The sequence below is a fragment of the Staurois parvus genome, unplaced genomic scaffold (genome assembly GCF_062004578.1).
Source record: "Staurois parvus isolate SC_StPar_1 unplaced genomic scaffold, SC_StPar_1.0 ptg000007l, whole genome shotgun sequence".
Classification (NCBI taxonomy): domain Eukaryota; kingdom Metazoa; phylum Chordata; class Amphibia; order Anura; family Ranidae; genus Staurois; species Staurois parvus.
This window is the reverse complement of record NW_028317803.1, coordinates 840,645-855,349: the sequence shown is the minus strand read 5'-3', so window position 1 is coordinate 855,349 and position 14,705 is coordinate 840,645. Positions and strand designations below refer to the sequence as shown.

General features: G+C 38.2%; 1 protein-coding gene across 4 annotated transcripts in view; it reads right to left on the bottom strand.

Annotated features, from left to right (window-relative positions):
* Positions 1 to 14,705, bottom strand: part of DACH1 (dachshund family transcription factor 1) — a 439,484-nt gene that overhangs the window by 200,551 nt on the left and 224,228 nt on the right. The gene's annotated exons all lie outside the window — the stretch shown is intronic.

Genomic DNA, 14,705 nt, shown 5'->3' with positions numbered 1-14,705 from the left:
TCTTTTGTTGGTTGTTGAGGGAAAGGGTAAGAGTCAAAACTCAGGTCATTGTCATCTGTGTCCTTATTGAGGAGATTTCTCTTCACTTCCTGCCGCAGCAACATCAAGACTGAAAATTAAAGGGTATGTAATGTCATTAGGATAGAAAATCACAGAGAGAAATAAAGATACAACCATTTTTTAAGTTTTCCTACTCTTCTAAACAAGGGTGCTTTCCTGTTCTCAGTAGTGAGACATCCTGTAACCAAGGGCAGAAAGTGAGGGTAAATCTTCCCAGTGGGGACACAGACAGCAATACAAATGAACAATTAGTACCTCTATACACAAATGAAGCCAGAAAGTTTCTCTTCTCTAGTTATGCACAGCTCAATGTACAAATTTTGGCAGTGCCAAGATGAATGAACTTCTGTGCATGCACAGGAGTGATGACATCTCAGTCAGGCCAATAAAACTGACCAAATATTGGTACCCATAACCCAAACTGGCTGCAGATAACAGCGGCCTGTGGGGAGCTCTGGGAGACTGTAATGCTTGATAGAAGGTGAGTATAGTTCCACTTTAAATAGAGGGAGATTCTGCTTGCTGTAATACCACTATTAGTCCAAATGTTATAAAGAGAACTTGCATTTTAGCATTCATGTAGATGTGAAATACACCTATCCAGTATAATAACCAAGTTAGAAGATCACTGCAAAAAGTGAAAATAAATTAATTCTACATTCTACAATTATTTTTATCAGAATAGGATGAAACAGATTTTTTTTCAGGGTAACAAAGTAAAGCAAGCTATGTTGCCCCACAGGCACTTAGATATTTATTCTAAAACCTTCATTTTCTGGAGAAGTCTCATTTGAGACTGAGGGGAACACAGAGTAGAATGTATGTAAAGTCGACCTGAACTCAAAAGGTGAAGACTTTCTATGTTAAAGGGACCATCTAGAAATATTAATTATGCCTAGCAGTATCCTGAAAACTCTACTTTTTATCCTCTTTAAAAACAGCAGTGGACTTCTGATATGTAAGTGTATCTTCAGTTTGATTACTAATTTTAATAGGATGAGATCATCTAAGGCAGGGGTCTCCAAACTTTCTAAACAAAGGGCCAATTTAGTTGTTCAGACTTTAGGGGGGCCAGACTGTGGCCAGTGGGAGTAGAATTTGTCCTGGCATTAGTGGTGTTCCATTTTTAGTATTAGGGGAAGGAATAGTGTCCCATCTTTGGCATCAGTTCAATTAATAGTGCACAATCAATGGTTTCAGTGAGAGGAATAGTGCCACATCATTGGTATCAGTGGGAGGAATAGTGCATCATCTTTGGTATCAGTATAAGGAATAGTGTACCAATATTGGTATCAGTGGAAGGAATAGTTCCCCATTAATGGTGTCAGTGGGAGGAATAGTATCTCATTATTGCTGTCAGTGGAAGGAATAATGCCCCATCTTTGGGGTCAGTGAAGGAACAGTGCCCCATCATTGGAGTCAGTGAAGGAATAGAGCCCCAACATAGGTGTCAGTGAAGTAATAGTGCCCCATCGCTGATGTCAGTGCAGGACTTATTGCCCTGCTTTTGGTGTCAGTTGGAGAAATAGGGACTCATATCAGTGAAGCCTGAAGGGCCAGATAATAGTAAGCAAATGGCTGAATTTGGACCCCCAGGCTGCAGTTTGGAGACCAATGATCTAAGGCACTGTATGCCTAAGGCAGACCAAAGATGAGTTGTTTTTATTTTTGATTTAACCGGTGGGTTGAACAAAAAAACTGACTTGATTCTCCCATCCACACACTCAGTGTGAATGAGGTAATCTTCCCTACTGAGCTTTCGTATTCTGACAGAGGGGAGACTTGCCTCCAGTCAGAATACACTGATCTGTATTGAAGGCTACCTGTATCCTTTTCTGAACTCAGCACAAGTTTAAAACACCCTGTAAACGTAAGTAGTAAAACAGATGACATTCCTAATGCCAGGGGACAAAGTGGCGAATGCATGAACTAGATATGATAGTATACATTTCTAAGAATTTGGATAGATACCTACACTGAAATATTAATATAAATATCAAGTAAGAAATTAAACCAATGAAAGTCTGAACTTTACTAAACGAGTGATCTAAATGTTTTAGGATCTTTTGGTAGAGCGATCTTAAATACTAGTTATTACTGTTGACCCTTTACCATTTTGTATATTTATAAATTAAACACACCTTTCTGATTGACTTCAATGGGAAAAATAGTTAGTTCTCATTGGAAATTATGCTTATAGCCATCTAAGTTCGCTATTTTATATTGGAACTCTTTGTTCGGAAATGCAGATTTATATGTATATCTAATCGCTTCTTTGGTGCATACATGACAGCTTATGCTAAATGTGCTTAGAAGACCTCAGTCTAACTAATAGAAGAGAAGCAAAGGCAAACATGTGGCATTACTACGCAGTCTTGGTTCCCAACCATCTGATAGGCAGATGGCATAAGTCTGATTCTACAGCTGAAATGTGGTGGCACATCGTTTAAAACCTTGTTTGTATTCTAAGTGTTACTAGAGCCATATTGATATACACAATACATCACAGTATTATTGGAACCATCTTGTTAGTTTCAATCATAAATGCTTGCAGTCTTGATTTAATCTCTGAGGAATTACTTTCATGGCTGTCAAAACAGTATTTTTATCCAAATCAAATTAAATAAATTCTAAGCTTCAGGAATGTTGTCGATCTAATAGCCAACTGCTACATGTATTTTTTCTAATGGTACTACTGTTATCCAGAAGTCCTAATATAATTAACTTCATATAACATTTTGGATATATACACCATTTTAAAATCAATCTGCAGTACCTTCAATACAGATAATCTTGCTTGCTTGTTTGTTTGTTTGTTTGTTTGTTTAAATGACACCAATCATTATTGAGGGATGTGTCCCACAGATCAATTGGGTTTTGCTTTTGGTGAAGTTGATATATAAACACATACACAGGTAGAAGGAAACATGGTAAATTACAGCTATTCAGAGCAAATTGTTATGCAGATCTAAAGATTGTTTTTCAACATTCTACTCTACACCCTTCTCTTTATGCTGTTGTGCTCCCCAGCTCATCAACAAATAGCTTAGTCAACAGAGCATGTGCCAGTTAGGAAAAGGATTAGTAAGGTTTAATTGGCACCTAACATTTAAAACTGATAATACCACCTCAATATCGCCCAACATGTCTCAGATGCAAGGTATCACTTGCAAGACGTGCTGCTTTACCAAAAGTTCACCAATGCTCAAAATCTACGTTAAAATCACATGATTAGATGTCACCTGGCCATGGTCGGAAATCATACGAGTTACAATCCATATTTCAATACATATAATAAAATACATCAATGCAAAAAAAACAAATATATACTGTATCTATACAATGAATATGAATATAATAGTTAAAGATGTACACAAAGCAGACACATATGCAGATGCCAAGTTTTAAAACTATTTTTGGGATTCCTTGCTACCCAACTGCAGCCGCAAGCTTACCATACAATTCATTCCACAAAACATCACAAAACACTAAACACCTGATATAAACCTGCTTACAAACACCAGTTAGACCTGCAATATATATATATATATATATATATATATATATATATATACACATATATTTGTCTTGTTAAGTAATGAATAGGTTTTCATTATTTTGGAAGATCACTATCCTCTTTGCTGGGAGCAGCAAATAATACAAGGTTAATGTTCATTTAAGACATAAATAAAAATGTGAGCAAAAATATATATTTTCTTCAAAGTCAAATAGATGTTTTATAGGCCCTCCACATCAAGGTAAGGTTCCAAAGGTAACTTATACTTTTTTTTATTATTTTCAACATAGATTCAACTACAGTTTTATAGGAATACTGTTCAATTGTGATGTAAAGATTAATAATATATTATCGGAGGAAATCATAAATAAATTAGGATGTCTAGGGTCATAGTGTCTGTTCCCAAATGATTGATACTTTGGGTGGATTTCAAGAGATTAATGCTTTGTTTATTTATAAATTGGTATAGTGAGTGCTAATTTGCTAATTAAACAGGTTCAGTAATTACTATAAGATAGTACTCCTCCCTTGGTCAATTATCAGGGCTAGAATTACTACTAGGTACAACTAGCTTGCTCTTATAGATGGCATAGGCAAAGAGATTGCCTTTCCCTCTATAATTATAGGTCACACAATTTTTTTCTATGTTCGGTAGACATTCAAATCATACAAGCTTATTTATACAGTCATAATATTTTAACCTGGGTAAGGACCAGAAAACAAAAAAAAATGAACCAGAAAATGTTCTGTGCTGACTACAGGCTAAAGTGGTAAAAAGTTAACCCTGCCCATTCCAATATACCAGGTAATTTGACTTGGGTCATTCCTAAAGTCTACTTTCACATGTGAAAGGCTTCCAAGTATAACCACACCTTTGTTAAAAAAAGATTGTTACTAATCTCTTACATGATAGGAGCATTGAAACTGTAATTTATAAAAAAAAAAAAAGAATAAGCTGCACACTGAGCAGCGTAGTCTTAAAAGAGGTATATGAAAACAGGATAGAACAGTTCTGAAAGCTGTAGACTTAAGGAAGCCTTCTCAGGAGTTTAGCCAAGTCCAGAGCATTACCCCATCCCATCGGATCCAGGCTGGCCAATTATGAACTAACTTTTTAAAGCTAAAAGTAAGCAAAGATGCATTATTTTTACAAATCTGTTTTCTAGACTGAATGAGTAGGTTAATTTGAAGTCTGGTGAAATTAAATATATTTAAACTGAAGAGGCCCTAGATAACAGCATGTGCAAAATAAACAGAGAGGTAAACTGCCATTTCTGCAAGTTTTTTGCATTTGCATGGACATATTAAAGGTAATTGTGATATAAAGTTATCCTTAAAAACACATTTTCATTTATGTAATCAAATTACCCCCCCCTTGTATGGAAAATCTATCACAGGGACAAGAAGAGAACAGAATCTGTAATGAGGACAATAGACAACAATACAAATTCTGACAGGTGTTCTACCTGCCTTCAATAAGCGTTTTTTTTGTAGGGGTTTTATTTTTTTTTGTGTTTCATAAACTTTTATTGCAGATTTCAAACAATAAGAGGAAATATACAATACACCACAACTGTGCATAAGATCAGATAATTAAATATATACATACAGAAATGAGAAAAAAGACAAACCAAAAATACAAGGGGGGGGGGTGGAAATAGGGGAAGGGAAGAGCATTAAAATAAACAGACACCCCTTCATACAAGCCTTAATGGCACCATATCCCAGCTATCAGCCCAAGGTGATGCCCAATACTAAATAAACAATAACAGAGGTCTCGGTTATGCGTAACTACCTTAAGTATGTTAACTGGGTGCAGAAAATTAAAAAAAAACAGTAATTATACTCCACAAGAGAGAGTAGCCAATTTAGAGGAAAAGGTAGAGAGAGGGGAACAGGAAAGAGAAAGGAAAAGAAAGAGGGAATGGGAAAGAGCATGTAAGGCAAGTACACTGGTCGAACTCCACTCCCAGTACCCTGATCGGGATCAAGCCCGAGAAAAAAAATTGTGTAGTAATGTTAGCTCCTGAAGAACAGATGGATTATAGGTTAATTGTGGGGCTACAATATTGCACTATTGACAAAGATCCTGATAATGTTAGGTTGTCTTAAAATAGGTCAAACAATGCCAGGTAGAGGTATATTTTGAAATATTATTTTGGGAAATACATATCAGTTCTTCCATTTATTCCATCACTGTCAATCTCTGAAACCATTCTTTAATGGTTGGAACTCTAGTTGAATGCCAATGACATGGAACGCAATGCTGCATTTATCATAAACATTGCTAGGGATTTGCAATAATTGGGAATAGAAACTGGGTTGTAGTGCAAAAGATATTGTGCTGGGGAGAATGCAAGATTTTCAGTAGAAACCATCGTAGTGATCTCATGCACCTTTTCCCAAAAAGGTTGTAGTTTTGGGCAGGACCACCAGACATGCAACATTGTACCAACGTCTCGCTCTCAATGCCAACACGTGTTAGGGTTTGCGGATGAAAATTTAAGGAGAAGGGATGGGGTCCTATACCATTGAGTGAGAATCTTATAGCCACACTCGAGTAGTTACGTTCATGGAACCTTTATGAACTTTTCTACAGATTGCTTCCCATTCCTTTTCCTTCAACAAAATACCCAAATCTCGCTCCCATGCTGAATAAGAGGAGTTAGAAAAGGCTGATAGTTCCCCAAACAATGATGAATACAAACAGGAAATCAAATGTCTTTGGGGTTGGAGTTTATCGCATAAGGTTTTAGTTGGGTTCAGGGGCCTGGTCCATTGGGTATCAGCTCTATGAGATGTGAGGAAGTACCTGATTTGGAGGTATGTCCATAATGGAATCCTATGTGGGGTAAGAGTTGCATTAATATTTATTAAAGAGAGAAGTTTGCCTTTTTTTTTGGCATGGGTTTTTTTTGAGTCCCCATTAGAGGCACTTTTCTTCACTAGAGAATGAAGCAAACAAAAGTCCATCATCGGGCACAAAGGCTGCAATTTAAAGGGATTGTAAAGGCATAATTTTTTTTATTATTAAAATAATAAACATTTTATACTTATCTACTCTGTGCAATAATATTGCACAGAGTGGCCTCAAACCTCTTCTTCTGGGGTCCACTGCTGGTGCTTTAGGCCACTTGCTATGGGGGCACACATGGGTCTATAGACACACATATCATTGATTGGCCCTGCCTCGGCTCCCTCGTTACAAGATTTGATGGACAGCAGCAGGATCCCATTGCTGCCTCTGAGTCCTGTGAGGATGCAGCAAGAGAGAGCAGCACTGCTGCAGACGGATACAGCGCTGGATCAAGAGGACTCAGGTAAATATTTAAGGGAGTGCTGGGGGGGAGCCAATCATGGAAGGATTTTTACCCTAATGCAGAGAATCCATTAAGGTAAAAAAAACCTTATGGCTTTTACAACCACTTTAAATCCTGTAGAACTTTTTAACCTCCCCAATGCTATCCAAAAAAGAAAATATTTTCTGGAAGTGACCAATCCAGATCTAATGATTTCACTGCTCTTTAACCATTTGTTCAGAATTATAGGACTAGCACAAATTGAAATAAAAATTGCCATACTGGCTCTTTTAGTATTTTTACTGAGTAAATAACATGTGAAAGTGTTTCTATGATTTTGAAAAGGTGCCAAGACCAAAAAAGGCAAAACTGTCTACAAGAAGAAGCTAGAAAATTGTTCCAAGTAAACATTTGGAAACATGGATAATACATGGGCTAAAATTATCATTCTACACATTTGATATTTCCATAAAATGTTTGGGCATTTTACCACAATTGGTAGCAATACATAAAAACCTGTTCTAAATAGGAAAAATGTGAAAAAAGGTGACTATACTAACAATCGAGTCACAGCATCTTTGTCTAAATAATCTGAGCAGATACCTACGTAAACTGATCTATGTGAAGGGTATACAGAAAGGAGAAATAAAAGAAGCTTTTTTTTTCTTTGTATTCTCATTGAGTTTCTGTGCAGTATTTATCTTTGTACTATACTTTTGAAAGTCCTCAGTTGTTATTTTTATATCCAGGGATGCCAAGCTATTTTGCACACTTGACCTATTAAAGCTCAATGCATATTGGGCTTAAACATTGCTTTGTTTTGCCTGTAGAAGCAGCTCAATGTTATCCAATGTCACCATGCACATCAGAATGTTTAGAGGCATAATGTAAGCTCAACGTTTAGAGGCAGAAAAAAAAAACATCTGATTTGTGTTTTTGATTGGAGTTTTCTGGCAGAAAAAAAACGCAAAACACTCCTAAACGTGTTGAAACGTGTACAAAAATGCCCTGTATGAGCTTTTTTTTTCCTGCCAAGCGGACCGGTGTTTTATTAAGCCAAGTGTGCATGGAGCCTCAAATGTCTTCCCTTGTGCTTTGAAACCAATCTAGCAATTGTATTGTTTACATTAAGGCCTGGTTCACACTAGTGTGCAACCTGAATTGCACATAATCACATGAAAAGGTAAATCTTAAGTGCCCATTCTAATCAATGTGACTCAGAATGGTGAGATTTTAGAAAAGATTCCTGCACTACTTTGGTGTGATTTACAGCCTGACTTAGAATATGCAATGCAAAATAAATGTCACCAGCACACCACAGATCTTCTTTAAGGGTCTGAAGCTTAAATTTGCACTCATATAGTTACAGCAAAGCAACGTTTCAGAGTCATGCAGGACCCCTTCATCAGGTATGTGACGATATGACACATGCCTGATGAAGGGGTCCTGAGTAACTTTGATATGTTGCTTTGCTGTAACTATGTGAATGCAAATTTGAGCTTCGGACCCTTATTGGAGATCTGCGGTGTGCTGGTGACATTTATTTTGCTCTGACTTCCTTGGTTCCAGACGATAGTCGCTGCAGCACCTGTCTATACACAACTATTTTTTGACGCGGGAACGTGTGTTGGGATTTCTCAAAACTTAATTTTAGAATATGCAAAGTCACATCAAAGTTGCACCACATAATTGCACTGTAGATCGCATCAAAGTTGCATCGCAGTGAACTGAGCCTTATCCTGTTCATGTCTGCACTGTTTACTTTTAGACAAAGTGGGAAAGTGATAAAACCTAATGTGTTATGTGTTTATTGCTGCAGTGGACCCATCACCCCCCCCCCCATGTTGACATTAGGTCAGCACTGGAATTGAAAAGAACATCTCTTTGGTGTGGACATTAAGTGCAACAATACTCTTTTTCTCAGTAAAATGGGGAAGGCTTAGACAGGTTGGTAAATTGCTATTACTAAGTGTGACTCTGGTCCTAGTGACAACTGCTACACTTCTTCTATCACAGGGACAGAAAGTCAGAATTGCCCCTAAAAGGACTCAGACAACACTAAAACTTGACAAAATTCTATCTCTTCCCAAGTCTATCCAAAACTATAGACAAAACGTTTAACTAGAGTTCAGCTTTATGTCTTTAGGGCTGGAAGCCATAAAGGATGCTTCCAATAATGCACTCATGTACTCCCTCGAGAAACAGATCACTAACTGCTAGGAACAGGCAGCCCGTTCTACAGGGGTTTCTATAGTGTAGAGAAGTTCTGAGCACAAGGCAGGCATCAAGGATTCCTCTATATGTACATTCTTATTTCCATAACTGACCTTTACTTAAGAATAAGGTAAGAGTTTAGTTAAATGGGTTTAGGTGTGGCTTGCTTCGAGCGATTTCTGGTTCGTTTCTCCATTCCGAGTACATGAATGCCAGAAAGAAATCATGAATTACTTCTGGAAACATTGATTTGAGCAGGTATACAAAGCTGAATGTTAACCCTGGCCAAGGCTTGCAATGGCAGTTCTTAAAGCATAGGGAAGGAAAGTTCAGAGGTAACACTTCACATTTACAAAATTATTTTATATCCCTGATCAAAATGAGAAAAAAATGTATTTTAAAAATATAGTTATTCTTTAACCCTTTCGCTGCCAGGTGTGTACATTGTTATATTGTAAAGCGCTGAGCAAACTGTTGGCGCTATATAAATCCTGTATATTAATAATAATTGTACGGACCTGACAGCAGGGGGTCATGCACACAATCTGATGGATGCAGCCACAGGGATTGTGTATAAAACTGACAGACAGCTGTGCTGCTGCCCCACTGCTTCCATAGCCCCCGGTAACAAACCCCCCCGCGTGCACCACCGCCATGTATTCTGGGCTCCACTTGCCCATCTGTGGGCCAACATGGCGGGTACCGGCAGGTGGAGGGGAGGGAGGAGAGTGGACACATGTCCGTTCTCCTCCCCTTCTTGCTGTGAACTGGAAAGCGACAGGTATGACACGTCACTTCCAGGTCACCCCTGACACTGGTAGCCAGGGAGGAATGTATTGTAATGTGATCTGCATTGCAATACATTTAGTGGAGTCCAGAGGACATATACAGGGACTTTTAGACCCTGCATGTCTCATTAAAGAGAACTTGTCACCTAAAAATCATCACATAGGGGACTTTATCTTCCCTATTTCATGACAAAAAAATTTAGCAAACAAAATTTTTTTTTGATGCAAAAAAATAAAATTACACCCAAGCACATAAAATTTGAGCCCCCCCCCCCCAACCTCACATATACGAACGTAAACGCATGCATCAGGGCACCTCCATGTGAAAATATTGATAGCGATACACGTTACATATCGCCGCACACACTGTAGTGAGAACAATAATTCTAGCACATGATCTCCTCTGTAACACTAAACTGATGGCCTGTAGGGGCTTAAAAAGTGTTGCCTATAGAAAATATAGGGTACTGAAGTTTGTCGCCATTTCCCGGGCACACACAAATTTAAGGTTTGACATGTGGCGTATCTATTTACTCATCTTTTATATTTTACCAAAAGTTTGGTAATTTATTGCATTGGTTTGCCCTAAAATTCACTTTAGTGTGTTTTTTGCTAAAATTTAGTTTTTCTTAGTCATTTGTGGTAATAATGTGAGGCATAAATAATTGGAACTACCACTATTTATTCTCTAGGGCAGACTTTCTAGACAAAGGGCCAGTTTACTGTCCTTCAGACTTTAGGAGGGGCAGACTGAGAGAGTAGAAAAGGTCCCGATGTCAGTGGAGCAAAAGCAATGCCCCATCTTTGAAGTCATTAGGAGGAATTGTGCCACATCATTGGTGTCAGTGAGAGGAATTGTGCCCCATCAGCGGTGTCATTGGGTCCCACTGTTGGTGTCATTGGGTGAAATTGCGACCCATCGTTGGTATTATTTGGAGGAATTGTGCCCCATAATTGGTGTCATATGGAGGAATAGCATCCCATCATTTGTGTCAGTAGGGGGAATTAAGCCTCATCATTGGTGTTAGTGGGCCCCACTGTTGGGGTCATTGGGAGAAGTTGTGCCCCATTGTTGGTGTCATTAGGAGGAATTGTGCCCCATCATTGGTGTCAGTGGAGGGAATTGTGCCTCATTGTTGGTATCAGTGGATGAAATAGTGCCCCAAGGGCCAGATAAAAGCAAGCAAAGGGCTGCATCTGGCCCTCAGGCCGCATTTTGGTGACCACTGCTCTAGGGTGTCTGCTTTCAGAAAACATAAAATCTCTGGGAGTTTTGGGTAATCTTCAGGCCTAAAATTATTTTTTAAACATGTGTGCAAAAAATGCAAAATCGGCTCTGGCAGTGAAAAGAACTAAAGTCAAGTCAGAACTGTTTTGGATAGCATGTTGAAGGATTTAAAACCAACTCAACTACTTTTATTCTAATAAAGACAAAAGTTTGACATTTCCGTCTGGGTTGCTGTTGAAGATTCTCCCTCACTTCCTGTCTAGTGAAGCCTTTGTCACCAAGACAATAAGTGAGGGGAACACTCTCTAACAAGGTCCTGGAAAGCAGAAAAAAAAAACTGACAGGCATTTAATTCTTTCCTGTTCTATGCACAAAAAATATATTTGGGTAGAGATACACTGGCCAAGATCTTACACACAGTTATATACACAGGTTAGATTAAAAAAAATGGAAACACTACATGATTTGCAGGTGCAAAACTGACAACCTGTTTTTTGTTGAAAGTGGAAGTGATGTAACATTCTTTTGCTTCCGCTGTGTGATGAGACACCTAGCTAACAGGTGGGAAGCCTCACTTTCAACATTCACTGCCTGCACTGCTAGTAATACGTCATGTCAGAGCTTACTGGGCTTCAAAGAGGGCAAATTGTTGGTGCCTGCTTAGCTGGTGCCTCTGTGACTGAAGTTGCCAATTTATTTGCCATGTCTCGAGGTACAGTATCAAAGGTTATGATGGTATATACAGTTTACGAGAAAATGTCGTCTGATAGGCATAAGCACAGTCAACATGGTCAACTGACTGAAAGAGACAAAAGGACATTGCGCAGGACTGGGACCTGGAATAAGAAAACAGCTGTTGCAAAAGTGACCGCAGAGCTCAATCTCAGACCTGTGAAGACTCAGACTGAGAGCTGCAGTCACTTTTTGCAGTAATTTTTTTTGTCTATCCCCTGTGTGTCTTTTTTACTGTCAGTGGATCCTCCTGAACTGTTTTTCCTAGCATGCTGACAATGTTAGTAGAAGGAAGTTTTAAACTTCACTCAAATGTATTAAGTGTACCCTGGAGATAAAGCTTAGATGACTGTAAAAATATGCACTGTGTGCAATTTCTTTCGCTTTTGCATAAACATAACAAGATGTACAATGACATATTTAATACATTTAGTCACACATTTGTCATATAGCGAGTCTGTTAATTGAAGTTCCTTTTTTAATAGAACTGATTATGATTTTAAGCAGGCTGCTGTTAAACATATAATAATACATAGATGTATAGAACAACATTTCTACAAATGTGCAAGTTAACATTTTACAACATACAGGATCAGTGCCTTCACAGAGAACACTCTACCTATTACATTATGCATTTAATGTGTAATCTTGTGAAAGATCATAAATTGTTACTTTATCTAATCAAAGTAGACTTAATAATGCAGAAGGGCAAAGGTTTAATTTTGTGAAGTATTATTTTACACTAAGTTTAGTACAAAAAAACTACAAGGGGAAAGAGGCAAGAAAACCAGTAATAAATGATCCTTTATAGCCTAGGGCATTGGGCTAGTTAATAAACTTTCATTGAAGGTTTCTTTCAACTGTTCCGGACAATGAAGTAGAAAAAAAATCTTAAATTACAGCCATGTGTGAGTTTTAAGGCTCCGTTCCTTTTATCTCCACCTCCACAGTTTAGTTAAAAAAAAAAAAAAAAGATAAATGAGATATGTAATTGATTCTCCTGACTGAAAAGCTTTGTGTAGGAAAATGCAGCAAAAGAATATATCCACAAGACCTAACTAAAAATACATCCATTCAGACATGTTATCATATCTATCACTCTGATATCAGTAAACTTTCTGAAGCCACCTTATGAAGTTCTCCTACCTTTTAATGTTATGGAACTGTGAAGTGGAAAACATGTCACAATTACTATGTAGAATAATAATAATAATAATAATTATTATTATTATCATTATTATTATTATTAGTTAGCTGACTTGGCTCCAAAAAAGCCTGAAGGCAATTAGAGAGCCCGCTGATAATGCTCATTAAAAAAGACAGGCCATACGTTAATCTTTTTTTTTTTTTTCGTTCAACCAGAAAGAACAAAAATAAGGACCTGATTCCCCCATGCACACACTAAATATTGAAGGTGGAATCACTTCTCCCTCCTATAAAAACAATCTTATTACCTTGTGCCAACAACTTAAAAACCTTGTTTATATATATATATATATATATATATATACAGTATATATATATATAGTAACAAGGCTAGCCAGACTCAATCACTACTTATGCAGACCATGTCTAGTAGTGATGCACAATGGTTTTGACCTGCTGATCTTCTTTTCTCACTGTAGGTCTACAAGACAGTCTTTCTGCAGTCTCTAATGATGTGAAACACTTTTAATGCTCTTGGTAAACAGAAACTAAGTGATTTTTGCTTGGCCTTAAAGAAAAGTTGTCAGAACGAGCTATGCCTTACCCTGTCCTAGATACCTTCCACTGTCCATTTTCCACCAGTCTAATTACCTCCACTATTCTATACCAATCATCTTACTTCTGAGAAAAAAGCAACATGTGATCTTACCCACCTCCCAAAAAATCAGCTTGACTTGACAGGGGTGTGACATTCAATGTACAAGTGTCAAAAATACTGGGTGTTGTCAACATTGCTAGTGACTTTGTTAGAAGGAAGTGCCAGGAGAACATAGAAGTGATCTAAAAGGGGGTGAAGGTTCCTAGAAGTTATAGAGAGAAAACTCTAAAAAGAAACAATGACCCAGGATCATTTGTGTGTAAACTCACAAACTGGCAACAGATGTGGTTGATGGCGGAGAAAGGTAGATAGACATTTTCATTGGATCATTAATGAATGCAGGCAAATGTTATCTAATTCACCTTTGTAGTCAGCAAATGAAAAACTTCAACATTTTATACTGAATTGCTAGTTAACAACCTCCTGCTTGGCCCCTATATATAAACATCCAGGCAATAGCTACCTTGTTCCTGTTCTCACCACTCGTTCATGGCCTCAGACCCACACAGTGGTCAGACACAGCAGATTGTAGATCGGGGTAAAGGGCTGCTGTGATGGGCCCTGTACCATGTGATTTATGTGGTCATTCACAGGGATCGCACATGTAAACACGGGCTGCAACACTGCATGCTGTGAAGCCTCTATCTCATAGCAATTGGCTGTGAAAGGAGAGAGAAAGAGTGTAATGTAGTGCTGGACACTGTACTACACACTGAAAAAGTAGACACATCTGTCAAAGTCATTATGGTGATATTGTACTGCTTTGGTTAGTGATCAGAGACACTTTATGCTATTGCAGCATACTGTGTCTCTTATCATTGATCAGAGCCAAGGGCGGACTGACAACTCATGGGGCCCCCGGGCAATAGGGGATCATGGGGCCCCTGTGTCCTTGCCCAAACTCAAAAAAGCCTATGAAAAAGGTACCAGGGGCATCTCATGGGGCCCCCCACTGGCCTGGGCCCTCGTGGCAAATGGTCAGTCCGCCCCTGATCAGAGCAGTACAATGTTACTATAGTGACACTGCACTTCTCTGGTGACAGTGATAATTTTTTTTTAATAC